The sequence below is a fragment of the Pogona vitticeps genome, chromosome 4 (assembly GCF_051106095.1).
Source record: "Pogona vitticeps strain Pit_001003342236 chromosome 4, PviZW2.1, whole genome shotgun sequence".
Classification (NCBI taxonomy): Eukaryota; Metazoa; Chordata; class Lepidosauria; order Squamata; family Agamidae; genus Pogona; species Pogona vitticeps.
This window is the reverse complement of record NC_135786.1, coordinates 21,615,629-21,626,288: the sequence shown is the minus strand read 5'-3', so window position 1 is coordinate 21,626,288 and position 10,660 is coordinate 21,615,629. Positions and strand designations below refer to the sequence as shown.

Here is a 10,660-nt window from a genome sequence, read left to right as displayed (position 1 = left end):
GGAGGCAAAGTGTTTTGGGAAAGTCAAAAGGGCAATTAAGACTCAATAGCTTTACAAATGACTTGCTCATAGTACATCTGAAAAGCCCAGCACTTGGTTGCTGGTTCAGATCAACACCAAGCAAAGTGAAGCCCTTCCATGTGTTTGTTTGTTACTTTGTTTGTTACTTTGTTTGTTTGTTTGTTTGTTTGTTTGTTTGTTTGTTTGTTTGTTTGTTTGTTTGTTTATTTATTTATTTATTTATTTATTTATTTATTTATTTATTTATTTATTTATTTATTTATTTATTTATTTATTTATTTATTTATTTGTACCCCGCCCATCTGGTCTATAAGACCACTCTAGGCGGCTCCCAATATAACATAAAACAATAAAGTAACACAAAATATTACATAAATCATATAATAACAAATACAATACAAAGACAGAATAAGAAATAAATAAAGGAAAAATAAAAAAACCAGATGTTTTTGGACTGCAGCATCTAGCATTGGTCATCACAGGCTATGCTGGATAGAGTTAATGGGAGCAGCAGTCCAACAACATGTAAAGGGTATACCTTGCGCACCCCTCATATGGATCAAGACCACCTTTGACTTGGAAATTTACCACTATACCACTGGCGACAGCCAACCCCAGGTCTCTGAGAAGCATTCCTAGAGGATGCCGTTTTGTGGAAACAGATTTTGGCTCTAGCTTTTATCCCCGTTTCGCTTGACAATTTTTAAGCACACATTTAAGACTCTTTAGGTGCAGAGCCTTAAAAAAAAGTAATGCATGAAGTGGCCGTGACTTGGCCCCTTGTTAACAAAATTTCTCTGAGGCTGTGTAACACATCGCAGTTGGCTGCCCCTGAATCAGCAAATAACTCAATAACTCAACTGCATCACTGATACAGTACGGTTGTCTCTCTGCCAGACTGAGGTTGTAAAATTCATTCTAGATTACTAAGGCAGAGAAGACTGTTGTGCGGGGAGGGAGGGAGAGAAATGCAGGCTTTTACTATCTATCTATCTATCTATCTATCTATCTATCTATCTATCTATCTATCTATCTATCTATCTATCTATCTATCTATCTATCTATCTATCTATCTATCTATCTATCTACCTATCTATCTATCTACCTACCTACCTACCTACCTACCTACCTACCTACCTACCTACCTACCTACCTACCTAAGCCAACAGTCTGTAAGGTGGATCTCTGGAGAATGTTGTGTTTCTTGTAGGTAAACTGGATTCGGAGTGGGGGGGAATCTTGAGAGGTAAATGGTCTGGGCCACAATGGGAGATGGGAAGGGGGCAAAGAACCTATGGCAAACAGGGGAAACTGTTTCGAACCCTTCTCATATGATCATCTGCAAAAGATTATACTGTCAGTGCCAATAAACTGAGATTCAATCAACTGAACTCCAGGTATCATGAGTCCCCCCCCCCCGCTTCCCTTTCACAAAGGCCACAGGCCAGGGCTCTATGATTATTGAAGATGCTGAACCTTGAGGAACGGAGGCTTCTTTAGTCCTCTGTTGACATTCTCTTTTGGGCTTAGAAGCAGTGAGCACTATTAGCTCAACAGTGTGCTTGAATCCTTGCCCATCATGCTCCAAATCCTCATTTCTAGCCACCGCAGGATATCTCAAACAATCTCTCAGCTTCCAGAGTTACAAGTAAAACAGACGCCGAAAGGTGCAGTTTTCTTGCTTAGGCCTGCCGTGCTTTTTCCACTGCCCAATTAAATAATGTAATCCAAAGCCTGTTTGAAATCTGGCCTTGTTTATCTTTCTCTTTAGACAGCACTCTAAACTTTACCTCATGGGAAACAGAGTTGCTCCGGGTGCACAAAAGTGCCACACCAGCATTCTCCTCAGCCAACAACATGTAACGAGGCAACAACATCCTTTTAAAAAAGTACCGATGTACACAAGCTGGTGAGGTTTCCAGAGGCAGCGATGAAATGTCCGGTATTTAATGGTATGCCTTTGCTGCTGCTCCCACTTTGGTGAAACACGATTGTAACACTGAGGTAGCTGTGACAATTGTATCTGTTGTATAAATTGTGGAGCTGCCCTGTGCCACTACAAGCAATGGAAAGAATTACAGTGCATATCCAACAGCTTTGTTTGTACACTTCCCACAGCTGAGGAGAGGCAAGATAATTGCACTTACATTTTGGGCTGATAGATTTGATAAAAACTAGGGGTTTTTTAGTGATTTTTTTAAAGAGCCAGGGAATGTTCCTATTTTGGGTGACATTTCCCCAGTGGGCATGACCTATTGCTCTGCAGTACTGTTCTTGTAATGCAAAGAATTTTTGAATGCCTTGGCCTTGAGCAAACTATTCAGACTCATTAGCTTTACAAAAGACCCACCCCTGACAGGGATTAAAATAGCCAAAACTTGCTTCTCAATGTAAATCAATGGAATTGCCTGCATTTTTCTTTTTCTTCTATAGGAACTGTCATGACAAGCCTCCTGCACTTCAAAATCCACCCTTGTGGGAAACTAGGTTGTGTTCCTCATCTGGGAAACAAGTTGTCTTCTTGAGTGTGTTCCTTGCTTTTTAGTCCCTTGTCCCAAACATTTGCAGGCAGCAAGCTTTCACCATCAGGGCAAATGACAGCTTTGGGGGTCGGTAGGTGGGTGCAAAATGTTTATCAGGACTGTGACAATGATACCCACCTAGACCATATGCAACGTGTTGAATTTTCACAGTTGCAACTGGAGGATTTAATTACAGGAGGGACTGCGGCTCAGCTATGCAGCACATTATTAGCAAAAAGAAGGGACCAGGTTCTGCTCTCTGTGTCCTTTAGACATGCTCAGGAGCACTCTTTTTTTCATTGTCTTGTGTGTGCTCCAGAGCTGCTAATGCTGCTGGATTGCACACCTGTCTTTAATTCCATCTCAGAGTTAAACCATCTGTCTGTCTCTCACACACATGCACAATATTGCAACGATTCCTGAAGGTCCACTGCCTATAACATCACAATGGCCTGCGCCAAGTTCTCAAGCTTAGGATTTGAAATCTCAAGGAAATGGAATCTACTGATCTGAGGACCCTACAGACATTAGAAAGATGGGAAAAATCCTCATTAGGTATTCCTTTCCCAAAGTCCAGGCACTTTCCTTGTGGAGCTACAGGACTCCGTCTCCTGTGGCAGAGGGACTGGAGCTTTTCCCTGGAGCAGAGAACTAGATGTGGGAAGACATTCTTGAAGGCAGAAAATCTTAAATCCTTTTGATTTCTGCTCATCACAGTTTACTTTGAGAACAAAGCCAAGGCTCAAAGAGCAGGTTTTGCTGCACCATATGGTGCAGGGCTTTTTGATACAGTCACATAATGGAACCAAGAAATCACAACTTCTTTTTCTTAATGAGAAAACTGGCAGTACAGTATGTGTGTGCGGATGGGGATGTGTGGAGAGTAATTAAAAATAGGGTTTATTTGCGAAATTATTTGAGCCCAAACGAGACAGGAAACATGTCAAGGCAGGCCCGTCATGCACTGATAGGCTTCAGGGTTCCTGGTGGAGTTCATCATCCATCCATACCCACCACCAGAGCTACGTTCGAATTACAGGTCATTAGAATTTACGGCCCGTTAGAAAAGTTTATGAATGTCATTTCGACTGCAGTTTTTAAAAGCCAGCACACCTTTTCGCTCCAAGAACACAGATGCTAATGGGAAAGCTGGGGGATATGATCTGTCCGTCTGGCCGGGTTTAGTATTAACACTTTCAGATGTTGGGTCAGAAGCAGCTGGAGGGGGAGTGATCAAATGCTTGAATGAACCTGCTCCCCAGAACCACACTGGCAAAAGAAGATGGCTAAGGCAGAGCTCAGCTTGTGAGGAATTTGTCCCCAATGCTGTCAATCAGGGTGCTTTGGAATGTGCCGGGGGGGGGGGAGAAGAGGATTTACAGAGTTTTATCCATGGCTAGGAAACATTCCTCTTTTTATTTTGCTCTACAGCTCCCAGAATCTGAGAAGTACAATCTGAAAAAGCAAACTTTCCAACTTTGAGGTTTACTACTTTAATTTTTTTTTTAAAAAAACCCTAAACTAAATTAAAAACAAAGGCAGCAGGTGATGCTTTTCTTAGCTTAAAGCAGCCTACTGTGTCTTTGATCCAGGAAAAAAAAATGCATATATTTCCCATCTTCTGTGCATAGTCAGTCCTCCATACAAGCTTTCTTACCTTGAACCAAGGTTCCCACTAAATTGACCAAGTGCAGCGAAGTGAGCAAAGATCCCTTGAGCCCTTTTGCAGGGGTGCTGAAGACGGTTTCGGCATACATGTTTTTTTGCTGGCCTGCAGGACAAGCTGCATGTACAGAAATTCTTTTTTCTTTGAAAATTCATTAAATGCACAGCTTTCCCCCATTCTTGTTAGGTTATCTACTTCTGCCCTTCATACTTTGATCTGTTGTAAAAGAGCATATGTGGTCTCTGTATTGTTGATTTAACCCCTCCCCCCAAAATACAAAGTTCACTTTTCCAGCCATCCTACTGGTTATCATTCTCTACTTGATGGAGTGTGTGTGTGTGGGGGGGAAGGAAACACCAAATGTAGGCCCAAATAAGTAGGAAAAGGGCAATATTCAGGCTAAAATGAAACTGCAAGACAAATCATTACAAAAAATTGGAACACCATGATTGTCTTGCGTTGGCCTTCTCAGGTTAACAGAGCTTGGAAACATTGCCTTGTTGTGGTGATGGTTGTTTTTACGTTCATGCCAGTTGGGGATTCTGGGACCTGTAGCCTACAAAAGTAACTTTTGAAAGCTCTGGACGAAGTCCAGGAAAGTAACCAAGAAGCAAGGGGGGATATGAACACATTTCTGCTGTTCCTATTCTTTGCAACCAGAAGCACTGTAGAAAAAAAAAACTTTGCTTTTCAGTGCAAATTACATATCAATGTAGGTTTGTAGCTGAGGAGAGCAGGCAACCTAGAAAAGGTTCCATCCATTAACAGTTGGCCATAAGAAGCCAACTTCACAAACAAAGTGCAGGTGTAGCTCTTGCCTGGCTGGCTCTGAGCTCAGGAAATGAACAATAATTCCAAATTAATCTTTAATCATGGAACAACAGTCAAATCTGTAAAGGACAATACTTTCCACTGCAACAAAGAACTGAGCAAATATATACAGAAAGAATGAGGTGGAAGGATGAGAGATGCAAAGGCAGGAACGATGGATTTATGAAGCCTGGGCATTTGTTTTCCTTGGTTAGGACAGAAATTATTCTATTATGTTTCTCTAGGTGTTGGATGATGAGAAGGGAGGGTCCCTTTCCCTTGATAAGGGGATGTAGGAGAGGTGATTTCAACAGGTGCAATGTCTGACACACCTGCAGTTCTATGACATCATCATCACAAGATACACTTGCTGAGCTAAATTGTATAACTATTAAAGGTACAGAAAGCTCACCTTTCTGTTGCAGGAACACAGTGATACCAACTTTGAACTCCTCTCCCTCATCTCTCTTTTACGGTCATTGGGCTTTTCAGCACATAGTGATGTTTGTGGCTAGCTTCCCACCCTGTGGCAAAAGTACAGGTAGGTAGCTTTACCTTTTTGGACTACAATTCTCATAACACCCAGTGGCCATGCTAGCTGAGTATTGTGGGAGTTGTAGTTCAAGGACAAGATCAAATGGCATTGTTCAGTATCTAATGCTAGCAGAATGTGGACTTTTTTCACCTCCCTCTTCTTCTCTAGCCCTCCATGGTGTTAAAACTCTGCTTGAGAGGATTTCCCAACTCTCCTGATCAGGATTTGGGGGTGTTTGAAGGTGCACAGGAAGGAATGGGATTACTGTACTGATTTTAGAAGAAATAGCTGGATCTGGCAGAAACTCACCATTGCACCCCTAGCTCAAAAAAGTAACTTTTCCATCTTTAAGAAGTGATAGAGGATACTTCTGTGACTGCAGCAGAATCCAGTTATAGATATTTTGCATGTGTAGGGTAACTCAAACTATAGGAAGCTGCCTTACCCTGAATCAGCTGCCTTTCTGTATCTCAGTGGTTCCCAGCCTTGGGTCCCCAGATGTCCTTGGATTAAAACTCCCAGAGGTTTTCTCCACTACCTGTGCTGGCCAGGATTTCAGGGAGTTGTCATCCAAGAACATCTGGGGACTCAAGGTTTGGAACCATTCCTCTATCTGGAGACAAAGAGACACTGTCAGCTTTGATCAGCAACAGCTTTATGGACACCTCCGGCAGGATTCTGAAACCAGGTATATTCAGCATGGCATCCATGATGCTGCATTTTGAAAAGAGTCTCTCTTATGAGCAGATGTGTTCAGTTGATTTGAGCATATGTTGTGCCCTGAGGAAGATAGCATCCAAATGAGATAGACTCATTTGGATGGCTTTATGCCAAGGCAGTGTACATGCAGGAATTGTTGGGCTCCAGCTCCCATTGACCACACCTGGCATAATCAATAGTCAGGCATGATGGAAGCCAAAGTCCAAAAACGTCAGGAAGGCCACAGAGTCCCCACACCTGTCCCAGAGTTTGCAGGTAACATGGGTGAAGTAAGCTTGTTACCTTTATGTGATAAGGAGAATCAATGATATCGCTTTTAAGTATTATACTGATTGTGTTAATATTAGGAGTTTCTTACATAAGTAGCATTTAAACATTATTGCAGAAATATCATTTTCAGGGGTTAGGAAGCATTTTTGGTGCCCTCTCTGTAACTCCTCCAATAATGTTGATGATAGTACTGTATAGACAACAAGAACGTACCACTTTGGAAAACAATGTCCAGTATTCTGTTGCTTGTGTCAGCTAGATTAGACCTATTGGCTTGACTAGGCTTATCTAAGTGTTGTCTTATTCAGCAGGAGTCAATAATACTAGCAGTCATATACTGCCAGTGAATAACAAGTAGAGTGTTCCTTCTTAACAGAATGCTTCAAAGTTTTGGCTTCACATTATGCCAACTTCACAGGCCAACACGGAGTGAACAAACAAGCTACACAACCTTTATTAGTCCTCAGTTCATATCACATGAAAAGGGAACTTGTGCATCCCCATGGGGTTCTGGGTCCAGAGTTGTTGACACCTTTATAAATTAGGTGGTGGGTGTTCATCAAATTTTCAGATGGCACCAAGCTGGGATGAGTACCTAGTACTTCAGTAGACAGAGTCAGGATTCAAGGTGACCTCAACAGTTAGGAAAATTGGACCAAACCAAATCAAATCAATTTCAACAAACAAAACAAATTCTGATTTTAGAGACGGAGCGGGGGGGAATCAGACACACATATAAAATAGGTGATAATTGGTTTAGTAGTAGTGCAAATGAAAATGACCTAGGCGGTCTCAATAGACCACAGCTAAACATTGCTCAATGTAATAGTGTGATGAGTAGGCATAGAATAATAATTTAAAAGCAAATGTAATAGTCTGTTACATCAAAAGACAGGTTGTGTTCAAATCAAAGGAAATAATATTACTGTACTATTCGGCTTTGATCAGACCTGACTTAGAATATTGTGTCCAGTTCTGGTCATCACCATTTAAGAAGTAGATCAACCATTTGGAACATATCTAGAGGAGGAAGACCAGGATACTAAAAGGCCTGGAAGACAATCCCTATGAAATATGGTCGAGAGATATAAGCCTGAAAAAGAGAAGGCTGAGCAGTGACATGACAGCCGTTTTTACATTTCTGCAGAACTGTCCTATGGAAAGTGGAGCTAAGCTGTTCTCTGTGGCTGCAGAAAGTAGGACCCAAAGCAAAGGATTCCATGTACGAGAAAGGAGATTGTGGCTACATATGAGGAAGAGCATCCTCAAAGTTGTTTGATAGTGGGATTGACCACCTCCCAATGTGGCAGACTGTCCTTCACTGGAGGATTCAGTGCTTCACTGAATGGATTTCCTGCTTTGTCAGGGAGTTGGACTTGATGACTTGATGAGCAGCTGTACATTCTGGATGCTAGGATGCCCTGCCCCCCAACATATGAGTCCCAGAGCTCAGGCATCTCACAAAGAGGGACATAACCCATTTCTCCCTACTCTAGATGTTGGACCAGAAGTGAGAAGATCTGGCTTCACAGTTCCACTCAGCTGTAAAGCTCACTGGGTGAACCTGCTCCAATTAGCCTCCTTCAGCCTAACCTACATGGGAGTTTATCCCACTCTGTAGCCCCTCCTGGAATGGTTGGGATCACTCTAAAAAACATGGTCTGCATTACATTCATCCTGGAGCATTCCTACTCATCCCTAATGGAACCCAGTCCATCCCAGATAGGTCTAGGGCTGAAACCTACTGTTTATTGGGAATGATTAGAATCAGTCCAAATAAACATGGTTTTCTTGCTGCGTGATTGCCTAGACTGCTCCAGTGTGGGGTTCGGGGGGCTGTTCATCCTACACATTAGTGGTGATATGCAGAGGTGTGTGTGATCTGGCTGTAACTGTGGATGGCACCCTCTGTCCTAATTTGAAGAGAAATAAGGCATTTTTCTTTTATTTCTTTTAATTAAAAAAATTACTTTCCCACTATTGCATTGCATAACTTAAGCACTATAAAGTGCAGGGCTGAAGATGATGCCCTGGCTGTGCAACTTTGCCTTTACACACATTTATTGCCTGCTGGTTTTGCAAAGTGGGCATTGTTCAACATCTGTCATTGAAGCACAATAGTACAGTAGGCAGTAATGTTTAGTTTTTTTAAAGACAGAGTTATGTATTTGGGAAATGAAGAGCAACAAAGGGTCACTTGGGGTTCTGCAGCAATGAAACAATGCAGCGCTATACCACTAATGATCAAAGATCAATTTTACAAAAGAAAAGAAGAAATACGGAATGAAACGTGGCACTCCATCTCCAACTTTCTGTGCATAAAAAATCCAGCATTGCAGCCCACCCATGAGCAAATGGAAGCAAGCTGTTTCCCACATGGCTGACAGCTATTGAAAAAGAGAAGGCAGGAGGCAGGGAGCAAGAAAGGGTAGGGGACAAGGTGGCCAAAGGGACCAAACTGGAGCAATCTACTGCCTACATTTGGTTGACTAGATTACACATGGAGTGATTTCCATGTGAAGGCATGATCTACTCAAGACCCATCATTCCAAAGCCACCCAGACTAGATTACTCCCTGTAGCTGTACTCCTGCTTCAAAGGGTTGTTATGGGGATAAAATGGGTGGTTGTTGTGTTATTTATATTTTTTTGTGATAGGCTATAGACAACACCTATAGCTGGCTGAATAGCTCAGAGATTTAGGTGTCTGGCTATGGAGCCAGAGGTTGGGAGTTCAATTCCCCACTGCGCCTCCTGGGAGAAGAGCCAGCCTGTGTGGTCTTGGGCAAGCTGTACAGTCCTTTGGCATTCCCAAAAGAAGGGAATGGTAAACCACTTCTGAATATTCTCTACCTGGAAAAACCTGAAAAGGGTCACCATAAGTCAGAACTGACTTGACAGCTTGCTGTTGTTGACAATAACTACAGTGTTATTTAAAAAAAAAAAACAATTACAAGAATACTTTTGCTACCTACATGAACAAGGCTTCTATGAAGACAGTCAACAGCTATTAATGGAAAATAAAATCATTAGCATGGAGAGTTTCTTCCCCGGTGAAAAGGACTAGGGGCAAAAGGCAGAATAATTCCTACCACCCAAGCAACAATAACAGGTCCAACTTTTCACTGCAACCAGAGAGGATATAGGCTGACACAATAGTAGCGCTGTACTGTAACTTGTTGGAGATCTGCCTAGAAAAATCATCAGAAGGCATTTTAAACCCAACATAACATCCATATTTATGGATCACCTTCTGTTTTACTGGGGCTCAACCCAGAGTCCTGTGAGGAGGCCTGTTTTTACGTCCCTCCATAAAAAGGCTCACGTTTCACATGTGAGAAGATTGGCGTCTCGTGAGCTAATTAATACGGGTTCTCCTCCACCTCCGGATTTTCCACGCAGGGTTATGCTGGCGACGCTTTGTCTGTTCCTTCCATAAAGACCATGGTGTTGAACCGTTAGTCTCACTTGTTGACAATGTGCTAGAGGCACAATGGGGCAGAAGGCGAGGGGGGAGCCCAGCCTGAGCTGAAGGGAGGCCCCTTTATAAAGAACCTCTTCCAGGGCCTGTGTTATGTCATTACCCAATTAGCCTGTTGGCAACAGCACTTCATTAGAGAGACAGTTTCCACCCACAGCTGTAATCCTCTGACTTCTTTTTTAAAAGGAAGGGGGTGGTTGTAGTTACAGTTCACTTTCCCCCACACCACAGAAGATGATAGGGATTCCCCCTCCCCCACCTAAGGAAAAAGAGAACCATTTCGAATAAATGTTTAAACTTTTTAGCTTTAAAGATCAAAGACGCAGACATCATGATGCTGGAGAAGGAAACCCAACTACCCCTCTCTTCTAGTTAATTAGCAAAATAGGACATCCTTCCCCCAACAGGCACCTTCCAGATGTGTTTGATTACAATGGTGGGGGCCAAAATGCATCCCTCCAGATGTTGCTGGTCTGCCACTTGCAACAACAATTTAAATAATTCCGAGCCTCATGGCATAGTGGTTGAATTGCAGTACTGCAGTGAAGGCTCTGCTCATTGTGGGTAAACCGCAGAAGCCTCTGCTGCAAGGTCAGCAGACCAGGAGTCGTAAGATCAAATCCACGTGACAGAGTG

General features: G+C 42.5%; 1 long non-coding RNA gene across 1 annotated transcript; it reads left to right on the top strand.

The window, feature by feature from the left end:
• Window positions 1-7,860, top strand: LOC144588981 (uncharacterized). Its single transcript, XR_013544778.1, has 2 exons — window positions 1-5,560; window positions 7,692-7,860. It is a non-coding gene; the product is annotated as an uncharacterized LOC144588981 (long non-coding RNA).
• Window positions 7,861-10,660: the final 2,800 nt, after the last annotated feature.